Source organism: Aythya marila (genome assembly GCF_965140915.1).
Source record: "Aythya marila genome assembly, chromosome: 3".
NCBI lineage: Eukaryota > Metazoa > Chordata > Aves > Anseriformes > Anatidae > Aythya > Aythya marila.
This window is the reverse complement of record NC_139044.1, coordinates 111,716,500-111,733,318: the sequence shown is the minus strand read 5'-3', so window position 1 is coordinate 111,733,318 and position 16,819 is coordinate 111,716,500. Positions and strand designations below refer to the sequence as shown.

Below are 16,819 nucleotides of genomic sequence, written 5' to 3'. Positions count from 1 at the left end.
CAGACATGGGGGAGGGATGGGGCTGGGTTCTCCTCGTGTATGGTCTCAAGGGCCCAGGGACCGGCCACCATGCTGGAGCTCAGACCCCTTCCCTGTGATCCAGGCTGTCTTCCTCAAGGCAGTAACAAGGATTTAGGTCAAGCACTGATGGCCCCTGACTCTACCAGTTTTTTAGTCATTTTTATTAAAAGAAACCCAGCTGGCATGGCCCAAAACAGGCCCTGGGGATGGCCTGTGAGCCCCCGTAGGCCCAAGACCACAGGCTGTGTAGATCGGCTCATTCAATAGGCCTATGTTTCTATAGGACATTTAAGACCTATAAATCGACCTTGATCCCCAGCAATTAACATTTACTACCTGCTTTCTGCTTCATGCTGGCTTGCATCATCCACAAAACCCCGTTTTCTACACACACAAAACACTCTTGGAAAAGCTCCTTTCTGCACCTTCAAGTGGACTTTCACAGAATCACAGAATTGAAGGGGTTGGAAGGGACCTCGAAAGATCATCGGGTCCCAGCCCCACTTTCCTGCCCACTAATGGGTAGGACCAAGAGTTAGAAACAGCTGTTTTTGTGCTTATGTCAAAATTAAACCACATGGATTTTCTTCCATTCCAGTCAAAGCTGGATGTCAAAGCATCCACATTTCTTCCCCTCCCTGGGGTCACTGCCAGTTCCTCTTGAGTTTTGGTGGGCAGGCTGCCTCAGAGTGCAAGAAAATAATAAAATTGTGAACATTTTTCAGCTTTATTTTGGAGCTCACAACATGGAAAGACAGGCTCCCTCTGCCCAAAAGTATTTTTACAAGCAAGGCAGTCACCTGGCTCCAATGCAACCATAGTGGGGGGATTTCCAACTTCCAGTCTGCCCCCCCCCCCCCCCCCCCCAGAGATGCCCTAAATTGACATTCAACAAGATTGAGGAAAGCAGCAGAGTTAGCAAAAGGTGACAAGTAGTTGTTTTTGATAAGAACAGTGTCTGCTGAAGCACATCAAAGTAAAAATTCAAGCACTGAATAAACAGCATGTTTATAAGATTTTTCAGTCTGGTCTGGAACAGCTCTAGGCTACTTCTGTCAAAAACTGCTGTTGGCTATGTGGTACTGCTAACTGAGCAAATAACTTCCAGAACTTTGCCACAGACCTATACGCCAAGATGAAAATATATTGAAGTTAAATATGTTGCTGCATATACTTTGGAAGCCAAGGAATTATTTCTGATACAATAGCAGTAGTGTTAATAAGTTAGCACCAAGATACAAACAGCAGGCAGGTCAAATCCTTAAGTCACTCCGTAGGAAACCCAGATATGTGCTTGTTTTAGCTCAGAATTACACTGAGACCTCATATGGTCCTTGCTAATGAAATGAGAGGAAGCAGTAGTATCTATTCCCAGTGTAACAGCAGGGAAACCAGATTGCAAGGTTCTTCTGCTAATATGAGTTACTATAGTGTTGTGGGAGCTTTGCACTGTTGCAATAATTGCAGATTTAACAGGCTTTTTCATCCTTCTCACCTTCAAATCCTCTCTCTCAGAACAGCTTAGTGCTGCCATCTACTTTTTTTTATCCTAACAGTTTTGTTTTTCTTTCTTTTTTTTTTTTTTTATCCTAACAAAGTTCTTAGCAGACCAACCCACCTGCAACACCACCACCATCTCTTGAGTCTCTACAGTTGGGTCCCCGGGTACACTTATAGCCTGTCACCATACGCAAAGTTGAAAGCAGAGGAAACTAAATACAGGATTGGATCCAAAATCCTTTTAACGCTAATTTACACTCAAGCCCTCAAAGATGGTGGAAGAAATAAAACACAAGCATTAACCACAAGATCATTTTTACAACACTTGCAAATATAAAGCTAGTAAATTCAGGGGGAGAAAAAGGTGGTAGAGACATGGGGCATCAAATCTTCAGGACAGTTCTGGAAAGCAAATTTATCTTACTAAAAATGTTATTCAAAGTTTCAGTCCCAGAGGATTAATAAAATTTTTACAAGTCATTTATTTGCACAGATACTAATACCACTGGAAAAAAAAATATATATTTCCAGGCTAAAGGATCTATCATCTGAATAACGAGGCTAAAAAACATCCAGGCTTTTTACTAGGAGACTGCCTGCTGCTGATCAGGCAGGAGCTAGTCTTGATTAATTCTCCACCTCCCTTTTTCATCGCACAAATTTATTTTTATTTTTATTTTTTAACTGCATTTTGGAGGGATCAAGAAGCGAAGCCACAGCACCTTTTGCCTCCCATCAATATCACGTGGAAAGAGGGGGCATCTATCCCCACTGTGTGCTTCAGAGAACCACGCTGCTGGCATTGTTCCCCTTCATTCCAACCAAGATAACCCTAACCTCCGTGGGTTATGGTCTGATCCCTAAAGAGATCATGAAACCTCTTTATTTAGAGTGGTGGTGGGTTGGTGGGTCTACGTCCATACTTACTTTGCTCCAGTGATGTGCAGATTTTTGATCAGAGCAGTATAGAAAACAAAAAAATAAGAAAGAAAATCTACGTTTCATTGCAATCCCTTTTCATTAAATAAGCTACTTTTGGCAAGCAACAGATATGCTCTGAATTATTCCCATCTTCATCCAGATGGCCAGAAACGTAACATTGGGTCCCAAACACAGGTCCCTGAACTACATTCACAATAGGTATCCACATCCCTACACAAGCCACTCACAGCATGTCCCACATACATGCCAGGAGGGTCCTCCATAGGGAGGAAGATTTTTCTTACTGCCCTGCTTATGCGTTTCAGCAGAGGCTGTTCGGATCCCTGCCCAGGTTTGCAGTTTGGTCTCCCTGGCTCATATGACCCTGGGGCCTCTGCTGAGGCTGCAAACAAGTCACAGGGGCTCTGGTAGAGTGAATACATTTGTCCACAGGGAACCAAAAGGAATTAAATCACATTATGCACACTGTACCGGGCTGACGAAGGTCACAGATCTGAACTGGGGTAGTCCAACCTTCAGCACAGATGTTAACTTTACAAGGAAGCACCCTAAAAAAGGGTGAGAACATATTTTCAGCAGGGGATTTTTTTTTTTTTTTTTTTTTTTTTGCTTCCTGCATAGGCTTTATTTCATCATGGAAAAGGAATGGGAGAAGAGGAAAAATAAAACCAAAATATAGTTTTAAAAATAAAAGCCTCATTTCCTAGCTGTCATTCTTGCATTTTGCATGTCATGCCTGAGCATTAGCTGCTGCCAAATGCAAGACGTCAGGTCCATCTGGCAGATGTATACTTCCCTGGCTGCCAAGCATTTCCTTATGATGCAGGGGCTTTACTATCAAGTGTATTCTTGCAAATTCCAGTCTCCTAAAGGAGCAGGGCTCCTCAACAGCAGCCTCTGCTTTGCAGAGCCCTGGAAGGAGGTAAATGGAGGTACACCTTGGTCACCCAGATTACCTATTGCATGTTCTTGGTATGATGGCCAGTTTCCTGGTAACCAGTGGCTATACCAGCTGGGGGAGACCTGTAAAGAGGTCTTTTTGATTCAGATTATCCCTAAACAAAATTAAGGATTACTTCGGAAGCAGAGGGGAAACCCAACCATTCAGGCTGACATCATTACTTACTTACATATAAACACAGCCAGGAAATAAGCATATGTATTTATATATAAACAAAAAAAGCTATCTGTACAATGTTTTATACGCTGCTTTTTCATCCAATATTTACTACTTTATTCATCACTTCAGAAAAAACTTTATCCCCAAGAAATTGGTGATAAAATGCCCTCTGGTGGGCGTGACTGCAGACCTCTACAGCAGCAACCACCTCCTGAATAGTTCAGAGGCTTCAATATATTCTTGGGATTACTATTTTTAATAGAGTGAGACAAAGCACACACTTTCTATCCAGAAGAAACAGAAATACCCCTGGCTAGTGGGCCCATTTTCTACTAAGTATCTAGCTTAAAAGCATTTTAGGTTTCTAATCCAAAGTTTAAAAAGAGAGGAAAAAAAAAAAAGCAATTTCCTGTTTAAGCATTCCATGATCCACCTTTTTTTTTTTTTTTTCCTTGCCTGTTTAGGATATTTTCTCTTCTACAAATACAATGACAAGAAACTGAAAAGGAAAGTTGCATTAGGTTTTGCTTTGCCTCAGCATAAGAGGTTCTTGTAGACTAGAGCAGAGAAAGGAAAGAAAATAACATTTCCAGAGCTTGCAAATCATTTGTCCTTTTGCAGCACAAGGCTTGGCTAAGAAGGAGGCACTAATTGTACACACAAATAAATGTAGCAGTCCCAGAAAGAGTTTACTGCATAAACAGAAGAGGCAGGGATGGAAAAATCCTCAGAAATAAATTGAAGTTAACGGGATGTGTTTTACCCTTAACATACTCAATAATTGTGGGTGGTGCATTCATCAATCCTAGGTGAAATAAATCGAAAGAAGGGAACTGGAAGCTTAAGATGCAGTGACTGAAGGGGTAATGCAGCAACTACAGGTCAGGCTACACGTGCAGCTACTTTGAGGATATATAAAGAAAAAAAGGAGAGAGACAGACTCTTTGGTAGCACAGCCAACGTGGAGAAGGAGAACCACCAGGCAGAGCCAACCACACAAGCCTGACCACCTAACATGGCCATCAGAAGCTGCAGTTGTACACAGAAATGGAACAGTACTAGAATAGATTATGTATTTTCCTAGTTGTTTTTTTTTTATTATTATTATTATTTATTATCCCTGCTCCCCAAAAAAGAAAAGCTTCAGAGTCACAGTTAAATAAGGAACAGCAGGGTAAAACATTCATAACACATGAAGGAATGTGGAAGAGCACCACTGCTCTCCCTGAGGTCCTTGGGGAGCCTTCGTGCTTCCATCTCATGCAGGATACGGCACTTTCTCTACTCACCCAGATGGTCAAAAAATTGTTTTCAGCTTCCATAAAAGCAACTGGCAGTTAATTGTTGTTTTATGTTAAGAATATATATAGCTCAAAATTGCAGATGCATTATATAAATAATGGGGTTAAGCTTTTTTTTCTTTTAATATGTTTCTGTGCATCAGCACTTCACTTCTGAAGTGTTCTTGGGCTTAAACAACGGTGCGATTTAACATTTATCCTCCCTTTTTCTAACCTTTGAAAAAAGCACACTGGCAAAAGCCCCTCATTTATTTGAAAACCACTCTAAGTAACACACCCCTGCTCTGTGCAGAGCTCCATCCCTCTCTAGTGGCAGCCAGGTCGCATACCAGTGATAAGCCTGCTCCAGGCTTGGCGAACAGATGGTTTTTTAGCTCAGACATTAGAAACTTCGAGCGTAAGATTCAAAGATCCTCCCCATTTGCTCCTCTTTGCCAAGAGCCCACCCAGAGGTTCAGAGTTACATTGACAATTTGCTTTGAAGACAGAAGCTAAGAGTTTCAGGGAGCAATGCTGTCACCCGGTGCTGCACTGTACAAACTCTGTCGCTGATTTACGATCATCGCTCTTGCAGACATCCCCAGACATTGTGTTGATTGCAGCTCCAGCTAAACTTATTTATCTCATTAGATAGAGCAAGCCAAGATTAAATACTGTATTTGTGCATGTGGTTATACATGCATAATGCCTGGACTCTACAATTTTGCCTAAAGTCAAAACTAACAGGTTTTCCAGATAGAGATTAGCACTGACATTTCTTGGATCTTATCCTGCTGGTTAGCCTTTTCCTCAAAGAAGCTTTGCTCTTAGAGTAGCAATTACAGGTGTAAGTTGAACTATTTCTATTTTCCCTAACCCTTTGAACAAATGTGTGTGTTTATTTGTAATATTTTAACATATAATGCATGCTACTACGCCTGTCAAGCAGAGGGGAGAGAAAACCACCTTTGTTGTTTGTTTATATCTTTCAGTTTTCTAATCAAGAAGATAGCCCAAAGCTGTACGATTCTGACTGCTTGTGAGTTTAACAGAAACCTTTACGTATAAAAATAGAATTTACCCTTTTTAAAAAAATATATAAGAAACATCCTCTTAGGTAGACTTGTGAAGGACAGTAATCAAATTAAAATGTTACAGGTCTACCACTAAAAAAAAAAAAAAAAAAAAAAAAAACCTCCAAGAGCTGGCATGTTCTTAATTTTGCAAGGTAGTGTTTAGTAGGTGGGAAGGCTTGTGATATGCTGCCATATGCAATGTCATTTCAGGAAGCACCTTAAGGAAATCTGAGCCTGTTTGTGTTTCTCTGAAGATGAGTAACTGCATGAGAAATAGCTTGGCCTGAAAATAGGAGGAAATAAGTTAACCAGGACTCCCACTCTGATTGCATACAGCAGGAGCCTAACCAGTCTACTGGCTTCTTGAGATCAGAAGCCCAGAGGTACCTAGTGCCTGGATTAAAACACCTCCTCAAGCAGTAGATGCTCCTGCTGAAGCCACACCTGCATTTACATCCCAAATTAGAGTTCAAGCTTCTCAATGTCACCCAACCGGGTGTCAATTGATCTCTAGTCCAGAGTACCTTACCTGTCAGAGCACTGCCACTGCCTACGCCTCTTCAAATAAAGGAGGCAGCACGGCACAGGGGTGTGTTTTGTTTGTTTTACTTCCATTATTCTTGAAATACAATACTTCAGTAACTTCGCTGTTGCAACCACAAGATTTGTCTAAGAACGGTTTTTAGAAGGCTTTGAAGGATGCTGCTGTGAACTGTTCAAGTGTGATATTGAAACAGTGAGTTTAAGGAAAACTTGCTGCAATTTCTCTTTTAGCGAGAGCGCTCCCCCCCCCTCCTCGCACTCACAAAAGCGCTTTCAATTTTTTTTTTATTTTATTTTTTTTTTTTTTTTTATCTGAGACAGGGGAAAAACAAACCAACCAAAATAAAGGGTATCATGGCAGCAAGCAAGCCACAGCTCTGCTCTTCGTTCCTCTTCGGCTGCATTTCTGTATCAGAACACAATTTTTAAAGCCAGCCCTGTGTTTTTACAGACTTCAGGCAAGACTTTTTGTTTCCTTACTTCCCATGCCATTTCTATGCTCTATTTTTTCCTCCTGTAAATAACAACTCAAATATCAGCCACAACTTCCCATTGCCATTAAGTTCAGACAGAGATAAGGCTGTGATGTTGCAGAACTAGAACTGTCCAGAAGTTTAATCATAAAATTACACTTTTCTTCCAAAAAGAAAAAAAAAGTGCTGGAAAATAGGCTTTACTTTAGGGATTTGATAATCTTGAAGAACATTTATCTAAGATTTCCAGGGTGCCAGATGTAACCTCATTTAATTCAACAGTTTTGGGCCAAGGATGACTTTGGCCCATTTTATAGTGCAGAATGGAGACAGGGGGGAGGGGAGTGGGGAGAAAAGGAAGGACAAAAGCGTTGTAGTACCTGCACCACACAAACCCAGGAGATCAGAAAGATAAACCTACTGCGCTACTCCCCTTTACCCCCCCTATCTTTTGCAGCCGCTGTCATCTGTGGAGATTTGCAGGCTTTCTTTGACCTTAAGACCTTCACAGTTGAATTTCACAAGCGATTTGTTCCTCGGGGTGCAGAAGCACTGCACAGCATCAGACACATATCGGAATGTGTCAGCTCCACAGGTGTTAACTAGTTCAGGATTTGGTCCGCAGTTCAGCAGCTCTGGTGACAATTTACACATCAAGATCAACCGGGAGGTTCCCCAGAAGGTCCCACACCACATACCACGCTCTTACTCGCTCTAGGCAGTTTTTAATCCAATATCATTACATTTGTTTGCAGTCTCAAGGCTGAGACTTCAGAAAGCAGGAGGGTGTTTTTCACCCCAGGCTTGTACAGAGCCCATAAGAAGCATAATAAAATGTTGGCACAGGCAGCAAGCCTCACGGCTTCTGAGTTTGAGATTGGGCATTCAATCCAGCCGGCACAAAATCCAGACTAGTATCAGCGCGAGATAAGAGTTAACTCACAAAGAGATCAAATCCAGCTCATTTATGTCTATGCAACATCGATTTCTAAGAACTACATGTGTGTAACCAAGAGCAACATTTGATCTGAAGCCTAATACCTTGATGTCCAGCTATTATAAAACAGAAGCAAAAAAAAAAGTAGCTACAAACATTTGACTGATGTTGCCTGCAAGCTGGGCACCGCAGAAGGCTGCGCCAGCAATTTATATTGACAGTATTAAGATGGGACATGGCAAACCACGCTATTAGAAGTAATTGTACAAATATTTGGAGGTTTTTTTTTTTTTTTAAGAACAGAACATGGGGAAATACAATACAAAGCCACAGACCAAGAAACAAGCTACCACATGCAAATACATGCAAGCTTCTCCCAAGTTAATTCTCCTCTTAATGCAATATGGATTGGTATATTCAATGTTAGAAACATGAAATGTTGGGGAGGGGGGAGGAAGCAACACCCTGAGAACTGTGAGTTTTGCTTAAGTTATAAATACTTTCCTCGTATGATCAGCCAGAATTATAATAAGGAGGGCAGTGAAGTATATTTAACATTTCGCCTTGTGCTGCATTAGTAATTCTGTCAGAGGTGACCTGGAAATGTTAGCTTCAGACTTTCCTCACCCTTCACCCGAAGCAGCCTTTTTCATGACCTCTCGTCACATTGTATCCTTGCTATAGCTGGCATTTCTCTGCTCCCAGTGGGATACACTACAAGGTGTCCTTGGTACTGTCTAGGCATTTCAGGTGCAATCTATCGAGCTGTTTATGGAACGGAGGGGGGCAGGTGGGGAAGTGGGAGCAGTATTGGACAAGTGTCTCTAAGTTAAGCAAGTCACTCGGGGGGGAAAAAAAGGAAGAAAAAGAAGCCACGTACCAAAATCTGTCTTCTGATTCTAAAACATCAGTTAGATTCAAGAACTGTGTACAGCCCTAGTGTGAAGGGGGAAAACAGGGTATGCATCCAGAAAAGGGCAATAAACCCTCAAACTGCTCTCTTGGAATTTAAAGGAGTTGTACAAATTTGACATTTCTTATAACAAAGGACTAGCCTTGAAGAGAGCAGAGTATTCCACAGATATGATGGAGAAAATCTGGATAGGCTTTGTTGTACCTATTCCTATCCCCCAAGAAGGGGGATAGGAATAAGGGGGAAGAAGAAGAAGAAAGTCTCAGAAAGTCTCAGCTTCATGGTAGCTTTCACTGACATGGATCTTCCATTTCTTAAACAGAACCCTTAAAATATAAACGCTGTCATACAACCAGGAAGCCACTCATTCCCATCATCCAGGAACTGCTATCTATCCCAGCATCCATTACTACCCACCCAACTGTAGGGAAAGGTGTTCCTTCAATCCTTTTCCTCCTGTCACTCACAGCATCCTTCTGAGATAGCCCTGATATCCTCTAATATGTCTTATTATAAGAAGTCATTCAGGAAAGGGCAGAAGACAAAAAGAAAAACAACAAAAAAAAAAAATCAAAAAAAGAACCAACTTTCACTGCTTCAGAGTTCCCAGCCTCGATACTTCAAGTAACAACAGCATCAGGCTCAACAGCTCTGCCTAACTGCCCCCAAATCCATAGTTTAGAATCTAAGCACAGCCAAAGGGCTGCTTCATAGCATATAGTTGAGACAGGTGACTTAGTTTATACACTTCACATACACACACACTTCTATGCTCTACCCCTTCCCAAAAACATAAGGGGTTTTCATCCAGAGTTAGCAACTTCTCCCCACCCTGTTCCCAAACTTCCCGATGGAGTAAGGAGTAAACTCAGTAAGATATTGCTGAAGTTCACGGTTATTCTGTAGCACTTGATATAGTTTCAAAAGCATTTTCCAGACATTTATATACCCGACAACATTTTGTAGTATGAAGTGTTCCAACTTGGCATTTCTTCCCCACTCTTGGCAAGCAGGAGAATAAAATTGACAGAAAGTTGAAAAATGAAGTTTTTGAAATACACAATATGTCAGGAATCATTTAATGAATTCAGGTGCTCAACAAGCTACAAATCAACAAAAATTTGCAATACATATATATTTCAAAGCACAGGTAAACACAGCTGCAGCCACTTTAAAGTTATTTCATGTCATATAATTATTGCGATGAACTTTCTGAACTCTTTGCCCTCTCTTCTTTTGATCTGCAGTTTTCCCAGCCACAGGTAAACTAGTGGCATTTAAATTCTTCTTTCTAATTAAGGAAAACAGCATGGTTAAGTCTCAGACTGAAAAGAGAAACTTTTCTTTGAGTAGCTACAGCATGCTGTGATCTGCAAACCCACTAGAGCAGCATTCACGGACCAAAAAAACAAAATCCTCTAACAAGGTCTGACAAAGCGTATCTCAGAGCTGAATTATCTGATTTAAGTATTAATTACTCATCAGCACAGACTTTAAGAAGTATCTGAAGCAAAAGCTCTTAAAAATCATACTTTAAATCTCAGGTTTCTACTGTCCATGTTGCAATGCAAATAACAGTTTTGTTTTTGCAGGGTTGTTTTTTTTTTTTTTTTCCATTAAAAAAAGTCAAGATGGATAATAAGTCTTTTCTCAAGGTTAAAAAATAATCAGTGGATGGATGATTTAAGTCCAGTTGAACAGATCGGGCACATCTTGAGTTTGAGACCTACAGCAGCAGTATTGCCTCCGATACTTCTATGGGAACTTGAGGGATTCTTTTCAACATCTCCCAACTACATACACAGTCCAAGAAAGCCACCTCTACAATACCTGTGTCTCATGGCTCTTAGTTAACAGGAACATTGCAGAGGAATCGCATCAGTCAGATTTTCTTGCAAACTGCTGCACTGAATGAGTTCCAAAAGGTAACCCCTAGAAGTTATCTGATTTTTCTAAGTCAAAAGCCATTTTACCTATATTTATGTAGACTCCAGAATTTGAGACAATTTGACACAAACTGTACGTTTGTGCGCTCCAGTAAGCCAAACCAAACAGAACCTGAACAGAAGTCCTGGCACTTAATATCACCTTTTGCTCACTATTTTATTGGATGGCAGTGAATTAATAAAAAAAAGCAAAACAGTACAAAAGGAATCCTGAATTCATTACAAAAAGTCTGTCTTTGTCTGTAGTTGGAGCAGACTCCTTCAGTGAATCAATATTATCATTACAAGCCAGCATAAGCTACCTGAAGTTTAAGACCACTGAAAAGCCATGCATTTTTCTGATGTTAATGCCAATGATGACAAAAATCCAAGTTCAGGATATTTGAAAACCTAGACCTGAGCATCACAGATGAAAAAAAACACAGCAGCACATAAAATTAAGGAAAATGGTCCCATGTTCTAGATATTCTAATCCACAACATAAAATTATTTATGGAAGAGTGTGACTAGGAATTCAGTTCCTGTCATTTATCAGATGGTCAAGACAGCGCAGAGGTAAGCGGCTGCATAATAACAGCACTAGGAAGGCTTCTCGGGGCATCTCTGGTATCAATTTTCTCCAGTCCTATTTTAGCCCTAATAGGTAAACAGTGCATATTCAAAACCTGGGAAGCGTTGACTTTTAAAAACCTGACAGCAAGGCGTTCCTATAGAGATTTCTAATCTATTTCCTTTTAATCTCTCTCTTTATAGCGGAGGACGAGTTCTTTGTACTTCTGGTAACAAAGGCAGCACAGAAGTGACAGAAGCATGTCAAAGCTGTTTACATTTCATACGGCCTCGTACGCGGAGCTGCTGTTGGCAGGGCACTTCGCCAAGCAGCAAGGAGCCCATTTTCCTACAATGAACTTCCTACAAGCGTTTGGCATCACTCGGTATGGCAAAACCTATTCAGGGCTAAGCTAACCCAAACCCAGAAAGAAAGAGATTTATTTTTAAAAGAAGTGATGCAACAAAGGGTTAATACCGTAATTTCAAAGACCTCCAAGTATATTTAAAGCAAACTTATCCGATTTGTATTGCTGTGGGCTTTATGATACAGGTCAGGGTGAAACCTATTGATACAGCCCAGTTTTCATGGAGAGACGAACACATTAAGAAAGTAAATACAGGCATAACTCACATAATTTAATGATACTGTATCATATTTATTAAGGTTACTGAATCAGCATGCTGCAAGGCCAAATGTTGCCAAATGGAAGAACTGAAATGAGGAAAAGAAGAAAAGAGAGCCGAAGGGCCAAATAATTTGCTAACCCACACTGAGACTTCAGCCAGCTAAAAGCCTTGATTATGGCACAAAGAATTAATGGTCTGAAAACGATGCAGACCTCTGTGTTGCATTATGAAGCTGATGCTCTGCAAGCAGGAGCTTCAGGATCAGAACTTCAGCTTTCCTGACTGCCTGGTCCTGTCACCTCTGACAGCAAACCCAAGAGGATGAGCGTTGTCTGCAGGCAAGTTGTTGGGAGAACATCCATCATACCATGCTCAACCTGAAGTTGAAGAAGGGATGGTTGACGAAGGGATGCTTAAACACAGCTAACATTGAAAATACTCCAGAACTCAGAAGTACAAAAAAATAAAAATTGGTTTTAAGATTAAAAGAAGTCCCACAGCAGGGATATAATGGATGGGGTAGAGGGCTAAACAAGACAGGACAGACTGGAACGTTCCTCTACTTTTACACATCTAGGGGAACTTTTTCCCCTGAAGCTGTGTGTGAGCTCCTACCACAGCACATGAAGCTCAACATGCAGAAAAAGGGGAGAGGAAAAAAAAATGTATATATTAAAAATACACTTTTTTCTGTGCTTCAAAAGACATGGCTGCATGGGTTTTTCGGAACTAAATTAAAAGGTCAGGAAAACAAGTAGGCATGGACAAGACTGAACTGCAGATGAGCACAGAGAAGCAGCAGCGGGATGAGCACCAGGGACTGAAAATAGTTCAGGGCCCAATCCTGGCCCCAGCTCAAGTGGGGCTGAAGGGGAACGGCTGCCATGGAAGCGATGGATGGAGACCTGGGAGCAGGAGGACGCATGGGAGTGGAGCGCTATCAGTGAGACGAGCACAGGCAGCCTGGGGATAATGAATTCTCCTCACAAACAGGCATTAAACGTGCTAGCACCAGGTATGGTTCACAGCAAACCCAGAAATCACATCTAATTTCTAGACGAGTCATTACGGGCGGGCACGTCCCTCTCCTTTCATTGAGAGGATTTCCAGTCACCACGCACGCTATGTACTTTTTATTGCTGTTTGAAGAATAAGAGCAGCCACCCTGACAAAACGCCAGCCTAGAAGAAGGAGAAAAAAATATAAAGAAAGAAAGAAAAAAAAAAGAGGTGGTTACTTTCTTCTTTCGAGATTTCTGCTCCTAAAAAACAAGTGAACGAGGGAAGGGTTTGCTTCTGCACACAACCACTTTTTGTTCCAGCAAGACTTCACCAAAATCTCCTTCGCTAGGCTGTGCATCTAATATATTGGGCATGTGAAGTATGACCATCACTCATTAGAAATGTAATTAAAAAGTGACAAAACTGGATCCCCCCCTCCCCAGCGTGCAGATGAAAACCAGTAACCCGACTCTATTTGTAACCATGACAACTATAGAATATTTTATTTCAGTAATATAATTCACACCCAACGTTTGCTCATAGGTTTTGTTGTTAAGGGGAAGGTTGACACGCTGTGCACACATTTCATAAGCTACCGGAGACAACAAATACAGAGAACTCGGGCAGTGCTTGGGATCGAGAACCCGGTACGTGTTTCATCGCTCGTTTGAGACCCTCTGCAGGAAGCTAAATGAGCACGAACAAAAATCCAACCAAATGAAGCGGGAATGGTCATCACTTGCAAGACAACAACTCGGTACAACTGGATGTTTTCTGACTTTTAAATAAACTGCAGCGACGTGCCTGTATTTTAGGAGAGCTACTAACTCAAGCCCTAAACTTTAATTTTCAATTAAAATATAATATGCATTTTTCACTCCCTGTTAGGAAACACTAGAATAGATGCTACTGGAAGAGGTACCTATACGAAGGGAGGCAATGAAAGACGTGGTTCACATATGCTGGCTAAGTCTTATCCTGGATGGGTCACTAAATTATTTGCATAGCTCCCATATTTCATCTTAAATTGAGGACAACTTCCATAAATACACACAATGAAGACAAGTTATAAGAACAAAAAAAAAAAAACCCTGTACATTATTCAGAGAAGATTAAACAACCTACTGAGCATAACTAAAGTTTGACGCAGATAAATGTCAGTGTAAAATATGGTTGTACTTTATTTTTCTCCACACAGGGAAAAAAAAAAAAAAAAAGAACAAAAACCATTAGCAGCTTAAAGCAGAATATAACTAAAATAAAAAGGCAGACACACACTGTTGCTTTGTTTTGGAGGAAAGAAAATTACAAATGAAGCTTGCTGGAATACTACGCCTTCCCTCACACAGATCATAACATCTATCAAGGAGGATTTAAAGTTTCAGCAGATTGCTAATTATAAGAGACAGTAATACTATTATCTGCAGTCACCTTAAAGCTACAGCAGGTTGATTTTGAACTCTCTCAAAACTGACCTCAGACGGGTACCCCGATAAATGTTTTATCGCTGCAAGGCTCACACACAACCACACATACACACTTGCTCTGTTGTTTTAAAGAAAAAGCAAGGGAAAAGAAAGTTTCTCCATTTATCAGGAATGCAGTATATGTAATATTCCATTAAAATAAATAAGCCTTCAGCAGACATGCATGCTTTTTTCTTTTTCCCCTTCATTGATGGATAAGTGAAGGACCCCCCTTTAACCCCGTTAGCAGAAGGCTCCGTTTTTGTGAGCAGTTTTCACGTAGAACAAACAAAAGGTGAGCAGCCAACTGCATCACCAGGGCTCCAAATTTTCGGTGGTGGCGGGGAGGCTGATTTCTCCGTAGCGTTCTAGGAACGTTTTCGGCTTCATAAATGAAGCCGAAGGGTGGAAAACAAAATATCTCAGACCACGAGCAGACAGTGTTGGTGAAGTGTAGGAAAACCAGCACCAGCCATCCCCACAACTCCCTTCCTCCAGACCTTTTTCCACCCTCAGGGGAAGGAAAGGAACCTGAACCCGAGAGCCCAGGGCCCTCGGACCTGCATCCCCGCACAAGGACAGCCAGTCACACCGGCTCAATGTCAAAATAAAAAAAAATAATTAAAAAAAATAAAGAAAAGTAGCTTTCGCCTCCCATCCTAAGCCAGCCCTTCCGAAAGCAGGTACCCAGGGGATGCGCCTCGGTGCTCCTACCGGAGCCAGGCAGCACTTCGGCTGAGAGATAAGTTGCCAGAAAACAACCCGAAATAAATAAATAAAGTGAAATAAATACAAACCCAACCACCCTAAAGCGCGGCGAGAGGAAAACCCCAGAGCAGCCAAACACAACCTCCCACCGGCGGGGACCGGCACACGGCACGGAGCGGGGAAAAAACGCCGAAGAAGTGGGATTTTTAAATATATATTTATATATTTTAAGGGAATATTCAGCCGAGAAGTTGCTGCCACGAAACCGCGCCGAGGGATGGGGATGGGGGCACGGGGAGCCGGCGGCGGGTGGGCGCCGATCGCTTCCCGGCGGGTTTGGGGTGGCGATGGGGGGGAGATGAGGACATAAGGGGGGTGATAGGGACAAGGGGGTGGCGATGGGGACACGGGGAGGGAACAGCAACACGGTTATCGCGGAGGAGAGGAGGGAGGCGACAGGGACAGGGCTGCGCGGGCGAGCGCCAGAAGTTGCGGGTGCGCAGCGAGGGGGAAGGGGAGGGTGAGGGGGGGGGGGCACAAGATGGGGACCCCCCTCCCTCCTTTCCAAAAGGGTTTAACCCCCCAAAAAAAACCCTGGGAGGCAGCAAACCGCCTGTTATTTCATCTCCATGAATAAGCCCGATCAGCAACCCCGCGGCGGTCGGGGGGCTGCGAGGGGAGGCACGCAGGAAGTTTTCGATGCGGGCGCAGGCGCAGGCTGAGGTGAGGGGGGGGAGGTTGGCGGCGGTGAAGGGAGGGAATGGAAGGGGGGGGGGGGGAGGAAAAAAGAAGAGAGAAGGAGGCAGAGGCTCCGCGGGCGCGCAGCCGCCGCTTACCTCCCTCCGCGGGGGGCGCAGGGAGGCCCGGGGGCCGCGTCGTCAGGCGGCGGGAGGCTGCGCGGCGAGGGGAGGCTGCGGTGGTTTGCGCATCGCAGCCTCCGCCGCTTAACGCAGAGCCCAGCGCGGCGCCGGCAGCCGGGAGCCGCGCTGGAAGCCGGGCAGGGAGGCTGGGCGAGGAGGTGGCGGTGTTAGAGGCTGCTGGTGCTGCTGCTGCTGGTGGTGCGGAGCAGCGGGCATGCTCCCGTCTGGCCGCCTTCCCCTCACCTACTGCCCGCTTTAGCCGCGGAGGGAGGAGGCCGGGGTGCCGGGGAGAGGGGCGGGCCGGGCCAATCGCGGAGGAAGAGGGAGGTGGAGGAGGCCGGGCCGCTCCGCCCTGCACGGGCCGCCTTCCCCGGCCTCCCTCCCTCTCTCCCTGCCGGTCTCCCTCCCTCCTCCTTCCCTCTCCCCCTGCCTCTCTCGGGAGCCTCCCCCCTTGCAGCCGGCAGCGGGTCTCTCCCCTTCCATCTCCCCTTCCATCTCCTCGTCCCCTCTGCCGCCCGTCTTTGCCCGTCCTCCGGGCCGCAGCCCTGCGTGCAGGTGGCAGGGAGCCTCCCCCCAAAGGTCACCCGGCTGGCTCCCAAAGTAGCCTCGTAGTTGGAAAGAAATCTTACCCCGCTTTATTAAATCATCTCTCTCCGGGGGCGTGCTCCAAAGCCTCTTGAAGTCCACGGGAGTCTTTGAATAGGTCGGTACAATTCGCTCCCGACAGGGCTTTTTTTTTTTTTTTTTTTTTTTTTTCATCCTTCTTCTCCTGTTAAATATCCATCGCGCTTGGAGTCACTACAGATTTTACGCGTGGAAATCTGCATCTGTCTTTCTATTCTGTGTAATCTTGT

At 43.5% G+C, this 16,819-nt stretch overlaps 1 protein-coding gene across 2 annotated transcripts in view; it reads right to left on the bottom strand.

Moving 5' to 3' along the window:
• The window catches only part of KLHL29 (kelch like family member 29), a 388,888-nt gene extending 372,708 nt beyond the window's left edge, over window positions 1-16,180 (bottom strand). For both annotated transcript variants that reach the window (XM_082755983.1, XM_082755984.1), the window contains exon 1: window positions 15,942-16,180. The gene's annotated coding sequence lies outside the window, so the exon portion shown is untranslated. The remainder of the gene's footprint in view (window positions 1-15,941) is intronic.
• Window positions 16,181-16,819: the final 639 nt, after the last annotated feature.